The sequence below is a fragment of the Lactuca serriola genome, chromosome 5 (assembly GCF_051521515.1).
Source record: "Lactuca serriola cultivar US96UC23 chromosome 5, Lser_US96UC23_V15, whole genome shotgun sequence".
Taxonomy (NCBI): domain Eukaryota; kingdom Viridiplantae; phylum Streptophyta; class Magnoliopsida; order Asterales; family Asteraceae; genus Lactuca; species Lactuca serriola.
In genome coordinates, this window is record NC_136412.1 from 184,219,727 (window position 1) to 184,245,055 (window position 25,329).

A 25,329-nucleotide genomic window follows, 5' to 3' on the forward strand; every position below is an offset into this window, starting at 1 on the left:
AATCATAAAATTTCCAACATTTAGTTTTTTAAGAAACCATCAAATTATTTATGTAATTTCGACTAAATATCACATATCACATTAGTAATAAAATGGAACATACCTTAAGATAATGGATCATATTATCCACTTGAATGTGATAGTATGTTAGAATGTTGTTTGTATGTAGCAACCCCATTCTTTTGTTATATTACCTGAGTGATAAAGGGGCTCTAAAGTAATGTAACTCTACTTTAGTTTAATAAAAATCATAAAAAACGTCCCCACTCATCTTCCTGAAACACGAAAAAATCAGAGAAAAAACGATTTCATAACCTGAAGCCTTTTTATTGTGAAAATGATTTCAGAACATGAAGATATAGGGTTTTAGCAGCAATGCTGACAAAGGGTATGTGAAAAGAAAAGTGTTCCCAAATATGAAGATTCAAAAGGTACCTTGGTGAATCCGAGTAAACAGAATGCACAAAGAAGAAAAGGCAGAGAGTTGTTGCAAGCAGGACGAAGAAGGACAAAAAAAGCAGATTCTCGGCTTACCTGGATGACCTCGCACACAAACACGTAACACAAAACACCTTGACATTCTCATTCTTCAATTAATTTAAAATATGTGTATCATTCTGGGTTTTTGTTTTTTGTTTTTTGTTTTTTTGTTTTTAACCATTGTATTAGGATGGAAATAGAGGATGCATGCGCGCGCACACACACACACACACACACACAGAGAGAGAGAGCTGACCTTGGCGGCTCTTTAGATGTTAAGGCACATAATTGAGTTGTGGCGGTGGTGGAGTGTGGCTAGGGTTTATGGAGAATGGGAAGCAAAATGGCGGTGAGATGAGATAGGTACCAATTCAAAAATCAAAATTGAACTGAAAAGAAAATCACCGAAATACTGGGGTTTTCAAGGAACTAGGTCAAACGACGGGAAGATCACCAAAAATATAGGAAATGTAAGTATATATATACAACTTGGTCAACAAATCATCGTGATTATACTATATATTAAAATTTTCCATCCTTAGCTACAGTAAATTTGCCAAGGATGGAGCAAAAATGGTCCTCTAATTATATCAATATGTTCATTTATGTCTCTTTTTTGGTTTGTGGTCCTTTTCTGTCGATATCTATATTTTAATACTTACGTGTTGTTTTCCTTTGCTTCACCGTTCACCGTTTTGTTGGCCAATCACGTTCGGATTAGTGTTTCTTCACCGTTTTTGTTACCATACAGTACCATAAACCTACTGCCTTCATCTCGATCCTTCTTCATCCATCTGTGTGTGAGTGTTTCTCTGTAGACGCGATCCAACACCGCCATATTCACCGTCTTCGTCTTCTATTCAATGAGTGGACATGTATCCAAGACACGTGTTATATTCCTATGCTTTTCTACTGACCATCGCCGCTTTCTCTTCTCCAAACATCCCTCTATATCTCTTCTATAAACTCTAATTCACCGATGTTCAATCCACGTTCACCAATTCACCGATCTTTTCCGTTTAAGAACCCAACCCAGTTTGGGTGTTTTCCGATTCTCACTGCGTTCTCACTTACGCATTTCTCTGTTTATTGTCTTTTCGCCTAAGCGACAATCGATTCCCACTCAAACTTATCTTGTCGCTGTGGATTTCCGAATTTTGAAGCTACAATTGAAGTAAATTATCTCTCTCTCTCTCTCTCTCTTTTTTCATATTTTGCTCTATATTGTTAAAGAAAGCTGTAAATTGGCTCCAACGATACCCATGTCCATATATGACATTCGAATCTCTGTTGATCACCAGTACATGCCTTCCGAATCATATCCAAAAATCAAGTTGCTTATGCGAGAATCGACGAGAGGCCATGGAATCCAAATGAAGACTGCAACTATGTTGTTGCTGCTCATGATCAGTCACGGCGATGGAGACAAGGAGATTGTCGCATCTTCCTGTGTGAAAAAACTTGGGAAAGAATTGAATTTTGATTTACACATGCCTGAGAGTGTTACAGTTCCTACCTTTAGAGTGGTGTATACAATCACCATTAAAAGATACGTTTTTAACCTGATCTGAACTGTAAATTGCTTTCATTGATTGTTGTTCTGGTTTTATTTTTAAATAAAACTTTCACCTATTAGAGTTTACTAACTGTATTATGCTATAATTTGAATTATTGAATTGGTGGAGATGTAGGTAGGATTCGAGATGCTAAATCAGGAACTAAAGTAGTGTCTATTTGCATTGCCTACCAGGTGTTTGATAGATTGCTTCTACAGTTAATTGTTGGTTAATCGTATTTGAAAATGAACCACCTTACGTATAAGGCGTTTGAAGCCACCTCCTACCTTTTCCTAATTTCCTCATTCAATTCATACTTACAATTTCATTGAAAGGTCATACTTACATATGTTTTAATGTTTATTGTAATTTGAAAATAGGTACTAACTCCACTTGAGAAATTTAGTGTAGGTTGAATGTCCTTATTTATGATTTTGCTAAAATATATATTCCGTTCATCATTCCTGCATACAATGAACACCTTACACTTGCTGGTGGCTGTTGATGAGATGATGAAGTGAGCAAAGGCATCAACTTTCCATCTCCCTTTCTTCACTTGGAAAACAAGTAATTATATTAGCATTTTACATACAACTACAACTGGATTTTTATTAAGCTCATAGTTTCAGAAAATCGTTTTGGGTGCTTAACAATTGTCTAAAGTAACGTTTTGCTTACAAAATGCAAGGGGAAGAGGAATTAAAACATATGTAAGTATTTTCATTATCCTTTTAGGATATATGTTTTTGTATTAACCTTCATCTGCACCAACTATATTAATTTAAAACTTGGGGACCAATTCAAAATTATTGAGGTATAAGTGTATCACAAATGGATTTCTACAAATCCTTATGATCCAGCTTCAACAAGATACTATTATACCCTATTAGATAAATTAGTATACATTATTAAATTATAAAAAACAATAATTCACTATAAACTATAATGAAAAACATCTTTTTTTGGATACAAGGACACGCATCCAGTGAACATATTGACAAAATGTAGCATAGAACATGAATGGTTCATGATCATTGTAAGCATGTTTTCCTTTATTGTTTGTTTAATTGTATAAAACACTCTTATTTGATTATATTTTTGAAAAAGTATTATAGACATAGCATCTTTATTAACCATGCATTTTTAATTTGGCATAGGAACTTCAACAGATGAAAGGAACATTACATACAAGATCGTTTTTGGATTTCAATTGATATTTTTTTCGTGGAGATTTATACATACAAAGATTATTGACGACAAAGTTCTTTTTCAAGAAAAACAGAAAACAGTGGCAGGAAGCACCAGGACCTGCCAAGGTTAGTTTAGTCTTTTCTTAACTCTTATTTGTTATTTCTCAAACACACACGCACACACACACACAAAGACACACATTATGCATAATTTTTGAATTTGTGATTTTTTGTTGATTTTATGAAATAGTTGAGAGACTTTTCAACAATATTTGAAATGGTTGTGAGTTTTGAACAATATCTTAAGTGATTGTAATAATTTTAAGAATTGTAATTAATACTTTATCTAAAATAACAATGTCATTATTAACTTTTCATGATTTTTACCTATGTAGGAAGAAGTTGGGAAGAAGATCAACAAACCTCATACTTGAGAGATGAGAGATCAAAAAAGAGCTAATCAGGTAACACGTCCATTATTTCTTGGTGTTACACTTGCAAAATTGTATGTTTCTTACATTTACTTTCACTCTTAACTCCGTTATTTTTTTATTATTTTCTTTATAATTATAGGGACAACTGTTTGTTCACCAAATACAACCATTTTAGGGCTTTTCTTCTATCAATTTTAGGCGCCAATGAGGTAAATACTTCTGATGAGTTAAAATTAGTAATTTTGGAATATCCTATGGAAGTAGTCAATGTATGATTTTTATCACCCATTACAGGTCTGTTTTCCTCTACTGGTCCCTTTCTTTGGTATTTCTTTGGTATTGGATGTTAAAAATGGTAAGACCATAGAAAGTATGGTTCAAAAAACTCAGACATGTTTCTCAAGGAAGCTGGCCAATAGAAAACTTCAATTTTTTGTAATTTGCTTTCATTTTTTTTTGGCAAAAAACCAAAATACATGTCTATTTGTTGCATTCGTTTTCATATTTATGTGGTAAAAGCACTAAATAACAATGTATTTTCAATTTACATTTTGTATTTGGTTTTATATAAAAAAATATATAACTAATGAATTTGTTTTTTTATTTAAATGATTTGTTAGTTCTTTATATTCTCCATAAAATCATTCACACTTTCTTTGGATCTAAAGTTTAATTGATTTTCGTATAAGCCTTGTAATAGAACAGTGCTTCCTCCTTCTTTTGAATGTTAGGATACACCTTATGAGTGTTGTATGTGGTTTGTGTATGTTTTGTGGTGAATGTATGAGTTAATTAGGTAGGAAAGCAACAACAACTATAGACAACACACACAATTTCATTCACATTTACTTCAAAACCCTTGCTTCACTCTAAAGCAACAATTATGAAAAAAGTTCCTTCCGGCCCATGCCAAGCATGGGTTCTTTTCTAGTTATTATTTTAACTTTTTCAAATATTGACCAAACCAATATTCATGATTTGCCAATGCATAAAATGATTGTAAACAATATATAAGGGCTTGTACGACTTAAAATTCAACATTTGACTAAAGATGTTTTATAAGGTAACTAGCCGTTTACCCGCGCTAAGCGACGGGTGGTGAATAGTTTATTTTAGAAATTAGTTTGTAGAGAGGGCATTGATTAGTTTCAATTCAATGTCGGGTTAACTTTAGGAAACTTGTCATATTAAAAATAAGACATAAAAAAAGAACCATACTTTTATCACGGTTGAAACTTCCAATAGCTGATAAGAAACTTTTCAAAATCACTTATAAAGAATACATCATGGTATAGAACTCCCGACTACTATTAAAATAATGAATGAACCGAAAGATGTACTGTTATTTCTTCTATGAATTTTTTTGATATGACAAAATAGAGAAATTGTTGTTTTTAAATGAAAGTCGTACATTGAATAAATTAATAATATTCACATTACAGAAAAAAAAGGAACTTGCACCTTAGGAACAACTTATCCAAATTGACTCTAAAGAAGCACAACTAACTTATTTCTATGTACACAGGGAAAAAAATTACTACAATGATAATTATATCCATAACCTAAATATAGAATAAAACGATGCATTTTAGAATGATAAAAATACTTAAATTTCTTACCAAGACCAAATGATCAACGTGAATATTGTTAGGTAATTAACAAAAAACAAGGAAATATGAATGAATTGGGAGATTTAAAACTTAAAGTAAAAACCAAGGGTAAAAGGGAAAAAGAGACATGCCAAAGCTAGTATGAAAAATATCAGACAATGGCAGCAGCAACACTATTTTTTTTTTTTTTTTTTTGGGGGGGGGGGGGGAGGGATTTGTAACTATGATGATAATATGAAGTGTCCATGTCCATGGCAGCAGCAGGCCAAGTGATTTATGATGGAACAAAGTATCTTCAGCATGCCATCATTAATATAATCAAACATAACTATGAAATTCAGAACCTGCAATCTGATCTTGTAGGGGCAAAGTTGTCATAATCACAAATAGAATATCCAATTTGTCTATGTTTATAAGTCATGATATGAGAATTGCATACATAATCAAGCACTAAAAAATAAATAGTTGTTGATTTCTTATTGACAGGAAGTGTATTGAAATTAACTGTTTTCATTGCTTCAAAACCATGTGACATTGCAAAAAAGGCATACAGAGCATTTTTCCTTATCTAGAAAGACAAAGGGGCAAAAAAGAAACTTTTAAGATACTATTTTTTTTTAATATCAAAAAGATTAAAGAGGTAAACTAACTTTCCAAAGTTCCTTTTTATCTTGTGCGTCTTCTGCAAAAACAAAGTTGGACCCACAATCTGATGGTCAGATACAATCTTTTGATGTCTGTTCACGTGTATGCTAATAAATTCAAATATCAAAGTTGCAAATTCAGGCAAGATTAATAGCCTTCACTTGAACCACATCTAACAACTACACCTTTCAAACCTCGTAAAAAAGGACCAAAGTGAAGAAAGTTTAACTTAAAACATATCGACAACTAACGATTACTATAAAATAGATCTGAACCTAAAATGAACCTATTTTTCCATAAAATAAAGCTAATCTTAGACTACAAAATATAAATAAAACAAAAAATTGTATACCTAATTACATTAAACCTCATGGTTGCATATCAGTAAAGAAATGCCCAAATATGCACAGAAAAATTCAAATCTACAAAGAAAAATCCAAAATTATTCATGCTCTTATAGGAAAACCCAAAAACCAAATTTAAAAAAAAAAATCAATGTTGTTCTCGTAGACCTTACCAGTTCTGTTCATGTTTGTAGGTGGAGGATTCAAAAACCTGCAACAAAAGTCAAAAGGTCCATAAGAACTATTATAAACTGAAAACACATTCTTTAAAATTGGTTTCATTACTATAAACCAAAATATATAGAAGAAACATATGTGAAGATGGAAAAGTAATAGCTTGCTACCTAATGCAATTTTATAAACCTTATTCAAACCCTTTTTGTTCCCTTTAAGTTAATTTTCATCTAGATCTGAAAACATTTTTCGAACCACAAAGAAAACATAGTAATATGTGGATTTCGAACGTGATAAAGGAATTCTTCAAGATATTCAGGAGTGTAAAGCTTGAGATTAAATCGAACCTCTGAGATATGCTTCCTACACACAAATGAAAATAGATTCGCTTCTTGTTAGAGTAGTATCATACCCAGAACTCACTATTGAGGTTAAGAGGCCGAGAATAGATTGGAAACAAACAGATACAGACACACACATACATAGAGATAGAGAGAGAGAGAGAGAGAGAGAGAGAGAGAGATAAAGAAAGAATAAGAGAAGGGATCATACCTTTATGGTGAAGGTAGTACGTGATGGTTGCTTGGTATGGTGAATAACATGGTGACCATAGTAGATGGTGGCAATGGTTGACTGTTCATCAAATGAAACATAAACAAACACTTGAAAACATCAAATCGTAGATTTATTCAAATCGAATCTTGTACCATTAAAACCTAGCTTTCTTCGAATCTTAAAATAGTATGGATGAATATATAAAAAGAATCACATAGAAAATCCAAATTGTAACCTTAAAATTTTAGTAAAAGCCGACTGCTCATTAGATGATAAAAATTCTAACTCGTCGTTCAATCAGCCTTGGTGGTAGATAGGAATAGCAGCCATGAAGTTTCAGAGAGAGATAAAGGTGAATGAGCAGCGACGTCAAGTGTTTGGCTTGTGTGGAGGGATTAGGGTTTTAGTAGTGGATATAGAGTTAAGAGAGGTATGGTCCAATGTGTGAGGTCATGGTGGGGGAGAAGGTGATATTGGTTGTGGCAGTTCGTCGTGGTGATAAGCGGAAGGATACAGAGTGTTTGACGGTGGGGGAAAAAGCTGTGAACAGATCCATAAGACAAATGCATCAAATATGTGTCAGTAGCATTATAAGGCTAAAGAACGGGAGACATAGTTGGAAGGTGTTGGACGAGACATCTAGAAATAGGAAATTGTTCACCAAATTACACCATATGAGCGATAGAGGTTTAATGGAAGAAACAATGTGGATCTGGAAGAGCGGCTGGGTTAGAAATCGATTAGGGTTTTCAAATTGTGTAATTTGAGAAAGGAGCATCAATTTATGGTGTTGAATTCATAACAGATGTCATTTGAAAAAGCGATAAATTTGGGATAACTAAAGGGCCAGGTAAAGATATGGCAATAGAGATGTGAAACAGTACGCACAGTTCTTTGACTTTTTACCAAACCAATATCCATGGTTTGTCGATGATGGTTGTAAATATTGTATTATGAACTTGTACGACTTAATTTTCAGCGTTTGAACAAAGATATTTTATAAGGTAAATATATATATATATATATATATATATATATATATATATATATATATATATATAAAGGAAACCTAGCTTTTTCTAAAAATAAATTGAATATAATAATATTATTTTTTTAAAACGTCCAAATTATTAAGCTAATAGTACAAGCAACTACCAATAAAATAATATTAAATTTTAAACTTAATCCTATTTAAATTAAATTGTACAAAAAATAATATATTACATACAACTTACCAATACATTCTGAATGCAATACGCTACAAGAAATCAAAGCATTAGCGGCGACGTCTAGCAATAGCGGCGACATGTAAATGACACGTTACATGTCGCCGCTAATGCTAGGCTTCGCCGCTAATGCTTTTATTTAGCGATCCACGTCATTTTCACCTAATCCGTCCAATTTTCTTTCGATCTAACGACTGTTGAGGAAAGCGGAAACGCGCGTTACCTTTTCCCTCCAATTGTCGCCGCTAATACCCTAATGTCGCCGCTATTGCCCTAGCGTCGCCGCTAATGCTAAACGCAGATTACCCCTTCACAGATTACCTTTCTGCCATTTTTTTCCTTACCTTCCACCTTCCTCTCGTTTTTCTCTCTTTCTTTCTTTAATATCACGGAATTTTTGACAACTTTGTGGAGTAGGAATTGCTTCTTGGACCGGTGCTTGCCCCTCCTTCCCCCAAGACAGCCATAAACCGGAGACATTTTGCCAAATTCCGAAATTGCCCCAACCAAGGTCGAATTTCTCATCTTTTTTTATGATTTTTCTGTTTTTGTGTTAATTTAGATGATAAATTGTGAGTATTTTTCAATTTTATTGAGTGATTATGTTTGTATTTTGAGATATGAAGTGGTTATGCATTTTGTTGGATTGTATGTATTTTGTTGGATTATTTTGTTGGTTTGTGTGTTTTTTCAGATTTGTGGGAATTTAATTATGCATTTTGTGTATATTTTGATATTTATGTTTAGATTACATTGATGTATAAAAAAAATGATATGAATATATACATTTGTTGGATTGAAATTTATATTTATACCACATTGCCTTAAAATGAAATTAAGTTACCTTTATAAAATCAAATTAAATCAATTATAAAACCAACTTAATAGCAACATACTTTTAGTGACTTAATGTTGCTCATTACAACTTTAAATTTAGCTTTAATTAGGTTATCCCGTGTTGGAATACTTTTTGAATCGTCAACTTTATGAATACTCTACTTGATTTTTGTTTCCCGTAAAGTAAACCTTAAACACTAAATTATGTTTCAGTTGCATCATGTCTATTGATAAAAGCTGGACTACTAATCCACATCGTCAATCTCCCGAGTTCCAGCTATGACTCGACACTTTTGTCGAGAGATCCATGTTACACCTAGATTGTAAAGGTGAAACTAAATGTCCGTGTGAGAAATGTGATAATCGTTACTTCATGAATCCGAAAGCAATGAGACGTTATGTTCGTATATATGGTTTCAGTCAATCATACAAAACATGGATATATCACGGTGAACCTTTAATCCCTCCAGTTGAAGTATATGATGAAGATTCTGATTAAAAAATCAAATTTTTTTTTTGTAATAGAAACTTTATTTGAAATGTACCTTAATTCATATTGTTTGTCTTACTTTTATTTATGTTGTTTTTCTATATTGTATATCTTACAATTCCGCAGGGTAACTAACTTTTATTCATATTTGTCACACCCCAAAACCAAGAACGGCGGAAACGTTCCGGGGCGGAGGACGTCATGTATAGTATCACAACACAGTAAATGTAAATAAGCAAACAACATCATCCATTGCATTAAATATATAATTTTAATACAAGTGTGTTCTGTACAGTTATAGACACCAAAATAATGTAAATCAAAATAATAAGATGAGTCTTGAATACGCTCCATCTTCTCAAAAGCTGGCCTCGGTACCTGTCTACTGATGACCTGAGAATACAAGTTATTTTGAAAGAGTTTATCAGCATTAAGCTGGTGAGTTCATAAGTATTTTAGTGTCAATGTTTGTTGTCAAAAACGTTTGAACCTGTCTCAATGTATAAGTTTGTAAAAATGTAAGTAAGTGTTTGAAAGTGTTTGTAAAAGTTTGAATCTCTCAGAAAAACCTATATTTTCTATTAAAGTAACCTTCTACCAAGGCTTAACTGTTTTGTATACTCGTTTGATGTAAAAGTGTGTAATTTCCCAAGTGTAACTATCATTTAATAAAATATAGTTTGTACATTAATGCTTAAGCGAGGTTATCACTAAAATATGTAATGGATAAATCATTGTAGTACTGTAGTTTTGTATAATAGGAACTACTGCTGTACTAACTACCTTAAACCGGATTTATATTAAGGTATAATGTGATAATTGCACCATACTATCGACTGATAACAACGACATAATGAATGGTCGTAAATAACGGAATGACGTTTGGCACCCGCAGACCTGCAGGTCCGGCTGTAGCTAGCAGCAAGGTGTAGGATAGTCAATCCAGTATAGATCTATACGCAAACTCACGCTCTCCCTCCAAGAGAATTCTGGCTACAACTCGGGCCATGGCATTTAAGGCATGCTCCGACACAGTGGATCACAATTGTTAACGTGTTCATGTATATGTAATGTTTCTCGTTCTAGTATAGTTGTATATGTTCCGTTTTTAGTATAGTTGTATATGTTCTCCTTCTAGTATAGTTGTATATGTTCTGTTTCTAGTATAGTTGTATATATTCTCCTTCTAGTATAGTTGTATATGTTCTGTTTCTAGTATAGTTGTATATGTTCCTGTGTTACCCCGATGGTAACTAACTATTGATGTACTGATAAGTATGAATATGGAAGTACTTTTATGTCTATACATGTATATATGATATATAACTAATATTGAAACGACCTTCGGATGGTCACCCGAAATCTCACCAGACCACATCCAAATCGAGAAAAAGGAAATAGGGCGGATGGCCTTCCTAAGCCCTTTAAACATTGCTTATATATCTATACATATATGGGCAAGCAATTTATAAAGAATAAACTAAAGTTTAATAAAAGCATTTGATAAGTAAAAGAGTTTGTAAAACATTTTGAAGTGAAACAATTTGATAAACAGTTTGAACAGTGAATAAATCATTGGTTTTCTAGTTATTAATCACATGTAATTAATGCAATCACATGTGATTGATGCAATAACTATAAGTATTTAACTTGTATTCCCCCCCCTATAAAGTATTTAAAACATTTAAAATCATTTCAAAGGTTGATTAAAGGGGTATGAACTCACTTGTGGTGAGTAGATTGGACTGTAGTATCGGATACCGTGCTAGGTGGCAAACGGAGACTTGCTTACACGCACGAGCCTAGTTATCATATAATAAGCATATATATAACTAATTAGCCAAATAATAACTTAATAAAATAAGTTGGGACACTTGAGAACATGAAAACACTTTGTATAAGTGTTATAGGTCCTAGTGGTTGCATCTAAGTTGCTACGGGACAAGGCAAAAGGGTTTGAAGCTTCCAAAGGCCTTGTATAAGAGTTCACCACCCAACAAACCCCACATTTGGAGTTTACGGTTGTAAACCCTTGAGTTTACAGCCGTGAACTCCCCACTTGGTGGTTTTGGGTGTTTTAAGGTGCTATATTAATCCTAGAATAAGCCTAGCACTTGTGGAATAATTCTTGAAGTAGTTTAAGGCCCTAGAATGCTCCATAGAGGAGTTTACGGCCTAAAGACCATATCCCTAGAGTTTATGGCCGTAAACTCCTATGGGGTGTTGGTTTTAATTCATTTAAGTCACTTGCACATGTAGGATAGCTTCTATGTTTTTGTTTAAGGCTAAAGGGGACAATAGGCACACATTTGTGCCTTCACTTGGAGTTTACGGCCCAAGTGATGTTCCTTGGCCGTAAACCCCCTTTAAGGGATGATTTTGATGGCATTTACTCCCCATTCAAGTTACAAGTATCAAAGGGTAATTGTCTTAAAGCCTTAGGGGTGTTTAGGGCACTCTTAGCCCTTGAAAAAGGGGTTTACGGCCCAAGAGCATATCCTTGGCCGTAAACTCCTATAAATTGTGGTTCTTAATTGATTTCTAGCCTCTAATGTTCATACATTAAGTCCTTAACTAGTTGCCTAACATGGAAATGAGACTAGGTAGCTTTTAGGCCTTGTTTTGGAGTTTACTCCCCAAGAACGTTCTTGGGCGGTAAACTCCCGGATCTTGCATTTTAGACATGTAATCAATGTTAATAAGCATATAACTAGTAATAAAACACATCTAGGAAAGTAGACTCACAATCTGGGATGAAAACCCGAAGATCCGTGAGAGAGAAAATGGCTTTTCTCTATTTGGAAATGTGAATAATGAATTAATTTAATTCAGAAATCTATTTATAGTCCTGAAATATTTTGGCAGAAAATATTTTTATTCCGGAAGTTGGACTATGACATTATGAAACTTGGAATGTACAAATTTTACAAACCCAGGAGCATCCACTCTCCTGATATCTCCTTAAACGTAAACCCTAATGTACACAAACTTATTCGGAAAAGTATGAAACTCACTGAAATTGGACTAGCTTCTATTGAATAGATAAAGTTCGTACAAATGGAAATTTCGGGTTGTCACATCATCCCCCCGTTAGAAGGAATTTTGTCCCGAAATTAGAATTTAAGCAACTACGAAGTTACAACAATTAAGCGAAAAGATGAGGGTATTTCAGCTTCATCTGATCCTCGCGTTCCCAAGTGAATTCCGGTCCTCGCTTGGCGTTCCAGTGAACCTTCACGATAGGGATACGACTTTGCTTCGTCTGCTTGACCTCACGGTCCATGATCTCTACTGGTTCTTCCACGAAGTTGAGGCTCTCGTTGATCTCGATCTCGTCAAGTGGGATTACAAGAGTCTCGTCGGACAGACACTTTTTCAAGTTAGATACGTGGAACGTAGAATGTACGTTACGAAGTGTGTCGGGTAGGTCGAGTTTGTAAGCTACGGGGCCGACTCTTGCAAGAATCTCGAAAGGCCCTATGTACCTCAGATTAAGCTTCCCACGCTTGCCGAAGCATATCAAGCCTTTCCAGGGTGAGACTTTGAGAAGGACTCGGTCTCCCACCTGAAATTCCAAAGGTTTTCTTCGTTTATCAGCGTAGCTCTTCTGTCGGTCTCTAGAGGCTTTCAATCGTTCACGGATCTGAACGATTTTCTCTGTCGTTTCCCGAATTATTTTGGGACCGGTGAGAGTACTGTCGGAAGCTTGCCCCCTTGCTAATTGGGTATCACCCACCTCAGCCCAGCACAGAGGGGATCTGCACTTTCGGCCGTAGAGAGCTTCGAATGGAGCAGCCTTGATGCTCGTGTGATAACTGTTATTATAGGAAAATTCGACAAGGGGTAAATGAGTATCCCATGGTTTTCCAAAATCAATCACACAGGCTCGCAACATATCTTCCAGAGTTTGGATGGTCCTCTCACTCTGTCCGTCGGTCTGTGGATGGTAGGCTGTGCTCATGTCCAGCCTTGTTCCTAGGGAATGTTATAGTGATTGCCAAAATCTTGAGGTGAACCTACTATCTCTATCAGAGATAATGGACATAGGTACACCATGTAGTCATACGATTTCCCTAATGTATGTTCTCGTAAGTTTCTCCATCTTGTTAGTTTCTCGGATAGGTAGGAAGTGTGCAGACTTGGTCAATCTATCAACGATGACCCATATGGTGTCAAGTCCACCTGTTGTCTTGGGCAACTTGGTTATGAAATCCATAGTGATCCGCTCCCACTTCCATTCGGGAATCTCCGGTTGTTGCAGTAACCCAGAGGGCTTCTGGTACTCGACCTTAACCTTTGCGCAAGTAAGGCATTTACTTACGAAGGTAGCAATCTCTGCTTTCATATTAGGCCACCAGTATAGCTTTTTAAGATCCAGATACATCTTATCTGAACCTGGGCGGACAGAATACCGAGTGTTGTGTGCCTCGGTCATGACCAAGTCTCGGAAACCACCGTGTTTCGGTGTCCAGATCCGGTTCATGAAATATAAGGCTCCGTCACCCTTGGCTTCTAAATTCTTGTCCATTCCTCTAAGAGATTCACTCGTCACATTTTCAGGTTTCATGGCTTCAAGTTGAGCCGCCTGAATTTGCTTAGACAAGTGTGAATGGATGGTTATTGACAATGACCTGACTTTGCGACCAGAATATTCCTTCCGACTTAGGGCGTCTACTACTACGTTGGCTTTACCCGGATGATAACGAATATCGCATTCGTAATCATTGAGTAGCTCGACCCACCGTCGTTGTCTCATGTTGAGCTCCTTCTGATCGAAAATATGTTGTAAACTATTGTGGTCGGTAAAGATAGTGCTCTTCGTTCCATACAAGTAATGTCTCCAGATCTTCAGAGCAAACACCACTGCTCCTAATTCGAGATCGTGGGTCGTGTAGTTAACCTCGTGTGTCTTCAACTGTCTCGAGGCGTAGGCAATGACCTTACCTCGCTGCATCAGAACACATCCGAGCCCTTGATTTGATGCATCACAATAGACTACAAAGTCTTCTATCCCTTCGGGAAGGGATAGTATTGGCGCGGTGCACAAGGCTCTCTTGAGCGTTTGGAACGCTCTCTCTTGTTTCTCTTCCCAGTCAAAGGCCACGCCTTTCTGGGTCAGGGTCGTAAGAGGTTTCGCTATTCGGGAGAAGTTCTGAATGAATCTGCGGTAGTAGCCAGCGAGACCTAGAAATTGACGAATTTTTGTAGGCGTCTTGGGTGCTGACCAGTTCTCAATGGCTTTAATTTTGGATGGGTCCACGTGGATTCCCTCTTTGCTTACCACGTGTCCTAAGAATTCGACTCTTCGGATCCAAAATTCACATTTCGAGAACTTCGCATAAAGTTTCTCCTTTCGTAAAGTCCCTACAACTTGTCGCAGATGATCACCATGGTCTTTCTTACTTCGGGAGTAGATCAGGATGTCATCAATGAAAACGATGACGAACTGATCCAAGTAAGGTCGGCATACTCTATTCATCAGATCCATGAAAACTGCGGGCGCATTGGTCAATCCGAATGGCATCACCACGAACTCGTAGTGTCCGTAACGAGTTCGGAAGGCTGTCTTCGGCACATCCTCTTCTAGCACTCGTAACTGGTGATACCCGGATCTTAGATCAATCTTGGAAAAATAGTTCGCCCCTTGCAGTTGGTCGAATAGATCATCTATGCGAGGCAGAGGGTAACGATTATTGACCGTCAGTTTGTTGAGTTCTCTGTAGTCGATACACATACGGAATGATCCGTCTTTCTTCTTAACGAACAAGACCGGTGCTCCCCATGGTGAGAAACTTGGTCTTATAATGCCCTTGCTGAGTAGTTCGTTATGTTGACCAGAGAGTTCCTGCATCTCAGCTGGTGCTAAACGGTAGGGCGACTTGGCTACTGGGGTAGCTCCTGGGACTAAGTCGATTCTGAACTCGACTTGTCGTTGCGGGGGTAATCCAGGTAGCTCTTCTGGGAAAATGTCGGGGAACTCGCTCACTACTGGGATGTTCTTTAGTTCTTTCGTTTCGAGGTTCGTGTCGACGACGTGAGCAAGGAATGCGTGGTATTCTTTGCGCAGATATTTCTGTGCTTGAATACTTGATATAATGCGAAGACTCGCACCAGGTTTGTCGCCGTAGACTATGAGAGTTTCGTTAGACGGGATGTTTAGTCGGACTGCTTTCTCGTAGCACATGATGTCGGCGCGATGAAGACTTAACCAATCCATGCCGATAATAACGTCGAAGCTTTTTATTGAGACCGGCATAAGGTCGATTGGGAATGAATGGTTATCTAGGGTTAGGATACAACCTAAGTATATGCTATTTGTACTTTCAGTTTTCCTATTAGCCATTTCTACTGTGAAGTGTTCATTAAGTGCGTGTGGTTGTTGGTTAAGCATACGAGCAAATTTGTGGTTTATGAAGCTTTGCTCCGCTCCACTATCGAACAGAATGCATGCATAAGAGTTATCAAGGAGGAACGTACCAGTCACCACTGTCGGGTCAGCAACTGCTTCCCCGTGGCCTATAGCTAGTACCCTCCCAGCTCCTCCAGCATTCCTCGCTTTGGGGCAGTCCCTTTTAAAGTGGCCTGTTTCGCCACATCCATAGCAAGTTGGGCTCGCGCCAGAGCCAGGGACTTGGGAGATCGGTTGTGCCGGGAATTTACAGAAACGGACGGTGTGTCCTTTCCTGTTGCAGTTAGAACACTGCATTTCACGGCAGGAGCCGTTGTGGTGGAAGTTGCATTTGTTGCACTTCGGCAAACTTCCAGCATACTGCTTCCCCGGAGCAGTAACAACAGCAGGGGTTACCGCAGCATGCACTGCCACGATTTGCTGTTTCTTGGCAGCTCGTTGCTTTTTCTTGTCATCCCAGAACTTCCGCTTAGTGTCAGCGGGTTTGGAGGGATCCGAGATGGCTAGGGTGGTTGTTGTCGCAGGGGTTTTGACTCCATGGTCAATGAGTCGTTGTGTCAATCGCTTGGCACTGTCGAAGGTAGCGGGGTTTGATGCTAGGACATTCCCCTGATACGAAGGCACTAGCCCCCATATGTACCGTTCGATCTTTTTCCCCTCAGTGGGAACCATACTGGGGCAGAGGGCCACCAGTTCGCTAAATCGGGCAGTGTAAGCGATCACATTGGTGCCCTTCATGGTCAGGTTCTATAGTTCCTGTTCCAACTTCTGGACTTTGCCCCTCGGGCAGTATTCCTCAGTCATGAGGTCCTTCATCGTTTCCCAGCCCATGTCGTTAGCCACGACGAGTGTTAGAGCTTTAACGTGGCTGTTCCACCACGTTAGGGCTTTTCCCTCAAAGGTGCATGCGGCATATTTAACTTTGCACGCAGCAGGGCATGAACAGATTTCGAAGACTGATTCAGTCTTCTCGAACCATTGCGAGAGGGCAATGACTCCGCCAGTGCCATAGAAAGGCTTCGGCTTGCAATTTGTGAAATCCTTGTAGGAGCACTCTCTCGAGCGCACAGGGATTTCGATCGGAATAGATTCAACAGGGGTTCCACCTCTGCTGGCATCGGATGAGTGATACTGAGCCATGGCAGTTGCCACTGCTGCAGCTACGGCAGCATTCAGGGCTGCAGTATCGATGACCAGAGGCGGTGAAGGCGGTGGAGGTGCAGGGTTATTCCTAGGAGATTTGCGAGGAGGCATCTTTCAGCTATAAGTTTATAAAGATAAGAAAAATTGTAAGAATCAATTGTAAGCAACGTGAGAGTGACACATGGACTAACTAACCATAGCCCAACAGTTGAATGAGTGTTTGCGATCACAACAATGAATATTAGTAGGAAAACACAAGTGTATAGATTTTTCCCACAGATAGGTAGATGTCAATCATACTGGTATTACCAATGTAATAAGTTCAGGGAAAATCGACCTAACAGTAGGTCTTACATCATACCATACAGACAAGATTGACGGTCCTTAGGTTCCTAATTAGAGTACTGAAAGTTAGGAATATAATACAGACAAGTGCTACTTAGAGCACAGATATTCAAAGGCTAATCCTTAACCAAAAGACAGAGATGTACTAGACATCATCTAACGGCGATGGGAATTTCTCGGGCGAGCCCTGAGGTCTGTCACTTGACGAAACACCTCTTGAAGGTGTCGATCTTGAGCTCTCTGACGGGCTCGAAGTTCCAAGACCTCTGCTCGGGAGGCAGTCAGCTGTTGCTGTAAGTTTTCATTGGTTCTCCGGGTCCGTTCCATGTCTTCTTCAAGACGGCGGATGCGGACTGTGTTGACACCCGAGTTGGCATCAATCTCCATGACCCGGTCGATGGCTGCTCGACCTTGCTCGACATTACGAGCTATTCTGCGGATAATGACAGGCAGAGCTCGGTCAGCAGAGCCACCATCGCTGACGTTGTAAAAGGTTCGGTCCCCAAAGTATGGTAAGGGTTGACTCTGTTCATCACTCCGGCGATTCAAGTTGGTTGCCCACAAGGGAGTAAGAACTGGAAAATCTGGTCAGGGATTGTTGTTCGGGGCTTGACCCACTAGCGGTAGGTTGTTGACTTCAGGCTCGGAGTCAGATCGATCAGAAAAGCCTTCTGCGAGGTGATCATCCAAAGGGATTGGATGGTCATCTTCGGGCTCTTCTTCGATCCACCCGGCATTGCCTTCATTTGGAAAGTACGGGTCGCCATGATGGAATCCAGCCATTTAGATCTACGCGAGAAGAGAGGTATAAGGATATAGTATACATGTAACTAGTAGTACAAAATACACCTATAGTATTTTAAGTTTAAGTTCTACTGATCTTCTTGTGGTATTGTTGGTGAGTTTTTAGACTTGTTACACATCACAACCATTCTAGGGCATATGCTAATCACTCCTAGGACCAACATAGTTGATCAGGCTAAGCCATTCCCAGGACTGACCATACATCCCCGAGCTCACTTGTGATATTTAACAATCGTAATACTTTTGTTCTTGTCATTGTGACACTGATTTTAGTATCAATGCAGACTAGTATACTTAATTAAATATTTTAATATTTAAAGTATAGACACTTGGTCAGAGTGCTTTAATCCCTATTGGGTTTATAGTTTAGTATATCTTTTATGGGTTGATATACTTGATTCACTATAAACAATGCTCTGATACCAATCTGTCACACCCCAAAACCAAGAACGGCGGAAACGTTCTGGGGCGGAGGACGTCATGTATAGTATCACAACACAGTAAATGTAAATAAGCAAACAACATCATCCATTGCATTAAATATATAATTTTAATACAAGCGTGTTCTGTACAGTTATAGACACCAAAATAATGTAAATCAAAATAATAAGATGAGTCTTGAATACGCTCCATCTTCTCAAAAGCTGGCCTCGGTACCTGTCTACTGATGACCTGAGAATACAAGTTATTTTGAAAGAGTTTATCAGCATTAAGCTGGTGAGTTCATAAGTATTTTAGTGTCAATGTTTGTTGTCAAAAACGTTTGAACCTGTCTCAATGTATAAGTTTGTAAAAATGTAAGTAAGTGTTTGAAAGTGTTTGTAAAAGTTTGAATCTCTCAGAAAAACCTATATTTTCTATTAAAGTAACCTTCTACCAAGGCTTAACTGTTTTGTATACTCGTTTGATGTAAAAGTGTGTAATTTCCCAAGTGTAACTATCATTTAATAAAATATAGTTTGTACATTAATGCTTAAGTGAGGTTATCACTAAAATATGTAATGGATAAATCATTGTAGTACTGTAGTTTTGTATAATAGGAACTACTGCTGTACTAACTACCTTAAACCAGATTTATATTAAGGTATAATGTGATAATTGCACCATACTATCGACTGATAACAACGACATAATGAATGGTCGTAAATAACGGAATGACGTTTGGCACCCGCAGACCTGCAGGTCCGGCTGTAGCTAGCAGCAAGGTGTAGGATAGTCAATCCAGTATAGATCTATTCGCAAACTCACGCTCTCCCTCCAAGAGAATTCTGGCTACAACTCGGGCCATGACATTTAAGGCATGCTCCGACACAGTGGATCACAATTGTTAACGTGTTCATGTATATGTAATGTTTCTCGTTCTAGTATAGTTGTATATGTTCCGTTTTTAGTATAGTTGTATATGTTCTCCTTCTAGTATAGTTGTATATGTTCTGTTTCTAGTATAGTTGTATATATTCTCCTTCTAGTATAGTTGTATATGTTCTGTTTCTAGTATAGTTGTATATGTTCCTATGTTACCCCGATGGTAACTAACTATTGATGTACTGATAAGTATGAATATGGAAGTACTTTTATGTCTATACATGTATATATGATATATAACTAATATTGAAATGACCTTCGGATGGTCACCCGAAATCCCACCAGACCACATCCAAATCGAGAAAAAGGAAATAGGGCGGATGGCCTTCCTAAGCCCTTTAAACATTGCTTATATATCTATACATATATGGGCAAGCAATTTATAAGGAATAAACTAAAGTTTAATAAAAGCATTTGATAAGTAAAAGAGTTTGTAAAACATTTTGAAGTGAAACAATTTGATAAACAGTTTGAACAGTGAATAAATCATTGGTTTTCTAGTTATTAATCACATGTGATTAATGCAATCACATGTGATTGATGCAATAACTACAAGTATTTAACTTGTATTCCCCCCCCCCCCCCCATAAAGTATTTAAAACATTTAAAAGCATTTCAAAGGTTGATTAAAGGGATATGAACTCACTTGTGGTGAGTAGATTGGACTGTAGTATCGGATACCGTGCTAGGTGGCAAACGGAGACTTGATTACACGCACGAGCCTAGTTATCATATAATAAGCATATATATAACTAATTAGCCAAATAATAACTTAATAAAATAAGTTGGGACACTTGAGAACATGAAAACACTTTGTATAAGTGTTATAGGTCCTAGTGGTTGCATCTAAGTTGCTACGGGACAAGGCAAAAGGGTTTGAAGCTTCCAAAGGCCTTGTATAAGAGTTCACCACCCAACAAACCCCACCTTTGGAGTTTACAGTCGTAAACCCTTGAGTTTACGGCTGTGAACTCCCCACTTGGTGGTTTTGGGTGTTTTAAGGTGCTATATTAATCCTAGAATAAGCCTAGCACTTGTGGAATAATTCTTGAAGTAGTTTAAGGCCCTAGAATGCTCCATAGAGGAGTTTACGGCCTAAAGACCATATCCCCTAGAGTTTACGGCCGTAAACTCCTATGGGGTGTTGGCTTTAATTCATTTAAGTCACTTGCACATGTAGGATAGCTTCTATGTTTTTGTTTAAGGCTAAAGGGGACAATAGGCACACATTTGTGCCTTCACTTGGAGTTTACGGCCCAAGTAATGTTCCTTGGCCGTAAACCCCCTTTAAGGGATGATTTTGATGTCATTTACTCCCCATTCAAGTTACAAGTATCAAAGGGTAATTGTCTTAAAGCCTTAGGGGTGTTTAGGGCACTCTTAGCCCTTGAAAAAGGGGTTTACGGCCCAAGAGCATATCCTTGGCCGTAAACTCCTATAACTTGTGGTTCTTAATTGATTTCTAGCCTCTAATGTTCATACATTAAGTCCTTAACTAGTTGCCTAACATGGAAATGAGACTAGGTAGCTTTTAGGCCTTGTTTTGGAGTTTACTCCCCAAGAACGTTCTTGGGCGGTAAACTCCCGGATCTTGCATTTTAGACATGTAATCAATGTTAATAAGCATATAACTAGTAATAAAACACATCTAGGAAAGTAGACTCACAATCTGGGATGAAAACCCGAAGATCCGTGAGAGAGAAAATGGCTTTTCTCTATTTGGAAATGTGAATAATGAATTAATTTAATTCAGAAATCTATTTATAGTCCTGAAATATTTTGGCAGAAAATATTTTTATTCCGGAAGTTGGACTATGACATTATGAAACTTGGAATGTACAAATTTTACAAACCCAGGAGCATCCACTCTCCTGATATCTCCTTAAACGTAAACCCTAATGTACACAAACTTATTCGGAAAAGTATGAAACTCACTGAAATTGGACTAGCTTCTATTGAATAGATAAAGTTCGTACAAATGGAAATTTCGGGTTGTCACAATATTGTATTTCTATATTGTACATCTTGTAATTTACAGGTTGCAGATGAGGTTTACTTGGGCGATACTCTTGGCTATGATGGCTGATGTTATGGGGCTTGGACATGGAGGTGGGGATCCACCACCTCCAGGAGGCTTTGGTCGTGGTCAGCACGAACAGGATGGTGAGTTTTATTATGATATATTTATTAACTATTTTTATTATTTTATAATAAGTTGTCGTGACTAATAGGTTTAATTGTATTTTTTCAGCCGAGCTTCCAAAAAAAAGAAGGGGCATGTCAAAAAATATCGAGTTGGGAAAGTTGATAAGGGCAAATAAGGGAAAGCCCGTAGATTTGGATTTCGACAGAGAGATCACATATTCCCCTGTCGGGAAGCATGGTAATTGGTTCACACATGAAATTGAGAGGTATTTGTTATACAATGTCCCTTTCAACGTATCTGGTTTGGACAATGTTTCCCCCGCCATAAGGAACGCAACAGTTGTACATCTAAAGGTAACTTGGATACAATTTTAAGTGTAGTTGTGATTGTTATTTAATTAACTAAATTTTTTGTGTTTTGCAGAATAAATTTGATTTGGATAAAGTTAACATGGATCCGGAGCGGCTCAATTGTTGCGGAGCATTGATTCGAGTCTTGCAAAAGTTTACAGAGGCCAAAAAAGTAAAGCTCATGCTTATTTTAAGTAAGTAACCATAGATACATAATATCTACCAATAGATTTTCAGTTGCAATCAAAAGATTATTTTTATACCATTACATTAAAAAAAAAATCCATGTCAAAGTTTCATTTGTTTATGGTTTGAAAGCTAAACAAATTTGACAACATTTACTTAACTCATTGCCCACCAAAGAGAAAAAGAAGCTAATTACCGACGGGAAACTAATTGCTGAAATTTTTATTTTTTAACATAAACTAGCGACATATTATTATTTTGACCCAATAACGAAACATTGTTTTTTTGAAACCCAAAACACATGAAACCCAAAACACATACATACTTTTAACGATCAATGACCATTGGATTTTGTTGAAGGCTTATGTTATAATTTTTAAACTATACCATATATTATTATTTATGTCTATTAGTTATTTTATCTCCTACCCATATAGGAACATGATCTTCTATATTAAAAAAAAATAGAGTATTAGTCTTCGTTTGTAACAACATCTACCCTAATAAATAAATATAATTTTGTCAAATGTCAATTTCTTATTGAATTTGACACATGTCATTTTATTAGAATTCTAAAATTATTTTTTTTCCACTTGTCATTTTTGTATTTTTTTTTCATTTTTATTCATCTTCCACCTATTAAATGTCATCTCATAATAATTAATGTGAATTAATGTATGTAATATACTTTCCATTTGTGAATTTTTATTTCTATTAATATATTAATGAATCACATTTATGAATTTATATTAATTAGTTTTATTAGTATATAGATTAAATAAGACAAATTACATAAATGGTCTTTGTGGTTTAATCTATTTATTGTTTTTTTTTATTTCGAAAGTTAACTTCAAAAAATACTTAATTTTTTACATGTTAATATTTAACATGATTATTTAAAACATGATAATAATTTTTTATTAGTATAGACTGAATTATTCATCATTTTATTTATATTTATTTCAAAATTTTACTTTATAAAATACTTAACGTCTACACCTTATATTTAATTTTTTTAATCAATTCGTGTAATACACGGGTCACACACCTAGTAGACAGAATATATAAAAACTCTAAAATGAAATTTCATGACCAGAAAAAGCAACTCGACATACATGAAATAAAAAAATGGGTTGAATATTTCGAGCCAACATCACATCAAAGCGGTTAAAGTTTCGGAACAAATTTAGATGTTACAATAATTTGTAGTTAACATTTTGAATGATTAATTGCAATTTGCAATGAGCACAGTAAAAACTAATGAATTATGACTATTTTGTATATTTATTAATAGTTGATGGTTTTTTGGTTTGATCTAATAGTCGTAAGGAAACTATTCAATGAAATAAATTAATCACCGTCTGAAAACTATTTGTCGCTGCCGTTTTACGAGTAAACGACTAGCATATATTAAAACAAAAATTTGAAATATGATATAGAGTGCACGTCTAGATTTTAGATTATATTAACTCTCATCCTAATATTACATAGTAAATAACAATAACAGGCTGACACATTATTTAAAATCTCACATATTTAATGAATTTTTATGTCAATAACTTTTAAAAGGAAGTCAAATGTGATATGATTTTTTTTAGATTATGAAACTTACTCATGTTAGTAGGAATATGAAAAAATTATGAAACTTGCAATTAAAAAAATCAATTAAATCGATATAAACTAATTCACATCAGTTATAACTACAAACAAGTGACTATCAATGACACTAATAAATTAATATTTGTAGTAATTTTAAAATATTTATAATATATTTTAAATAAATACTAAACATTACCTTAACTATCAAAAACTTGCTAGAGTGTTTGTATTATTTTTGTGATATACTAACAAATAACAAAGTAATTATTTATAATATTTTAGGTTAAAAATAAACTTTATATTATCATGATAGATGATAAATAATAACATACCTATGTACTGTAAGAATTGTATTGTATAGTACCTTTGTATGATAAAGAGAACCTAAAATCATTTAATATATTGGAATCGCAACCAATGTTTTTCTTTTAATAAATATACCTAATTAATTCATTTAGTTATAAAAGATGCAAAAATATAAATCAAGATACATTTTTTCATATATAGAAAAAGATTTGCATAAAATTCAAAAATATAATTAAAATGTATATATATATATATAATATCTATTATTTGGAAATAAATTTTAGTTTTAGGGTTAAGTTTTATAATATTGAAAATATAAATAAATAACAAAAAACATAAATAAAAGAGAATACACTTTCTTTTTTATTTGGTTTATATACATCTCATTTAATTTTGATTTTTTATCTGTAACGTTTAAATATCCTCTATTCTTGAATCTTTAATATTTTAATGTCATTTATTTTAATTTTAATAAAGTCTAAAAGAAGAGCTATTTTAAATATATATAAATAAAAGGTATATAAAACTTAATATCTATTAAATATTTTGAGCAAAGAAACGTTTAGAAGGAAATGTCGATTTGTAATTTAATGTAATGTGACAACATAAATAATTTTATATAAACGATGTCTTGGTTGATAAAATTTTAGTCTAATTTGTCGAAAAGTGATTAAAAGTGGAATTGAAATATAAAATTGAAACCTAAAACCTGAATCCAAACCAAAAAATAAACGGAAATGACCGTCATACAAAAGTGGACTAAAACAAAACCGGATAAAAAAAGATGAGACAGAAAAAAAATAGATAATGATAAAAAAAAAAAAAGAGCAGTCGACCGCTCGATATAGATTGAAAGCAAATTATTCATCGCCTGAGAAAAAACTAATCGTCGGAATGAAACTATTCATCGTCCGATGTATCGTGCGGGTAGCTTACTAGTATATTATGTGCAATATAGTTCCGGAGTTATACTCGGTAGTTCTATATACTAATTGTTAAATATGTTGTTATTACTGGCTTTATGTTAAGATAAAACCTGGTATGTTATTGATATAGTCCTGAAGTTACCTGCGGGAGTTCTATATATACTTGCTAAGTATGTTTTTATTATTGGTTTTATGTTAAGATAAAGCCT

General features: G+C 35.7%; 1 long non-coding RNA gene across 2 annotated transcripts; it reads right to left on the reverse strand.

The window, feature by feature from the left end:
• Positions 1–5,762: 5,762 nt before the first annotated feature.
• On the reverse strand, positions 5,763–7,888 carry LOC145053360 (uncharacterized). 2 transcript variants are annotated; one of them, XR_013684445.1, is made up of 6 exons: positions 7,224–7,885; positions 6,986–7,066; positions 6,781–6,796; positions 6,433–6,470; positions 6,268–6,337; positions 5,763–5,952 (listed from the first exon to the last, which is right to left on the reverse strand). It is a non-coding gene; the product is annotated as an uncharacterized LOC145053360 (long non-coding RNA). The 2 variants fall into 2 exon arrangements; XR_013684446.1 differs by lacking the exon at positions 5,763–5,952 and having other exon boundaries at positions 6,052–6,470; positions 6,604–6,796; positions 7,224–7,888.
• Between the last annotated feature and the right edge of the window lie 17,441 nt (positions 7,889–25,329).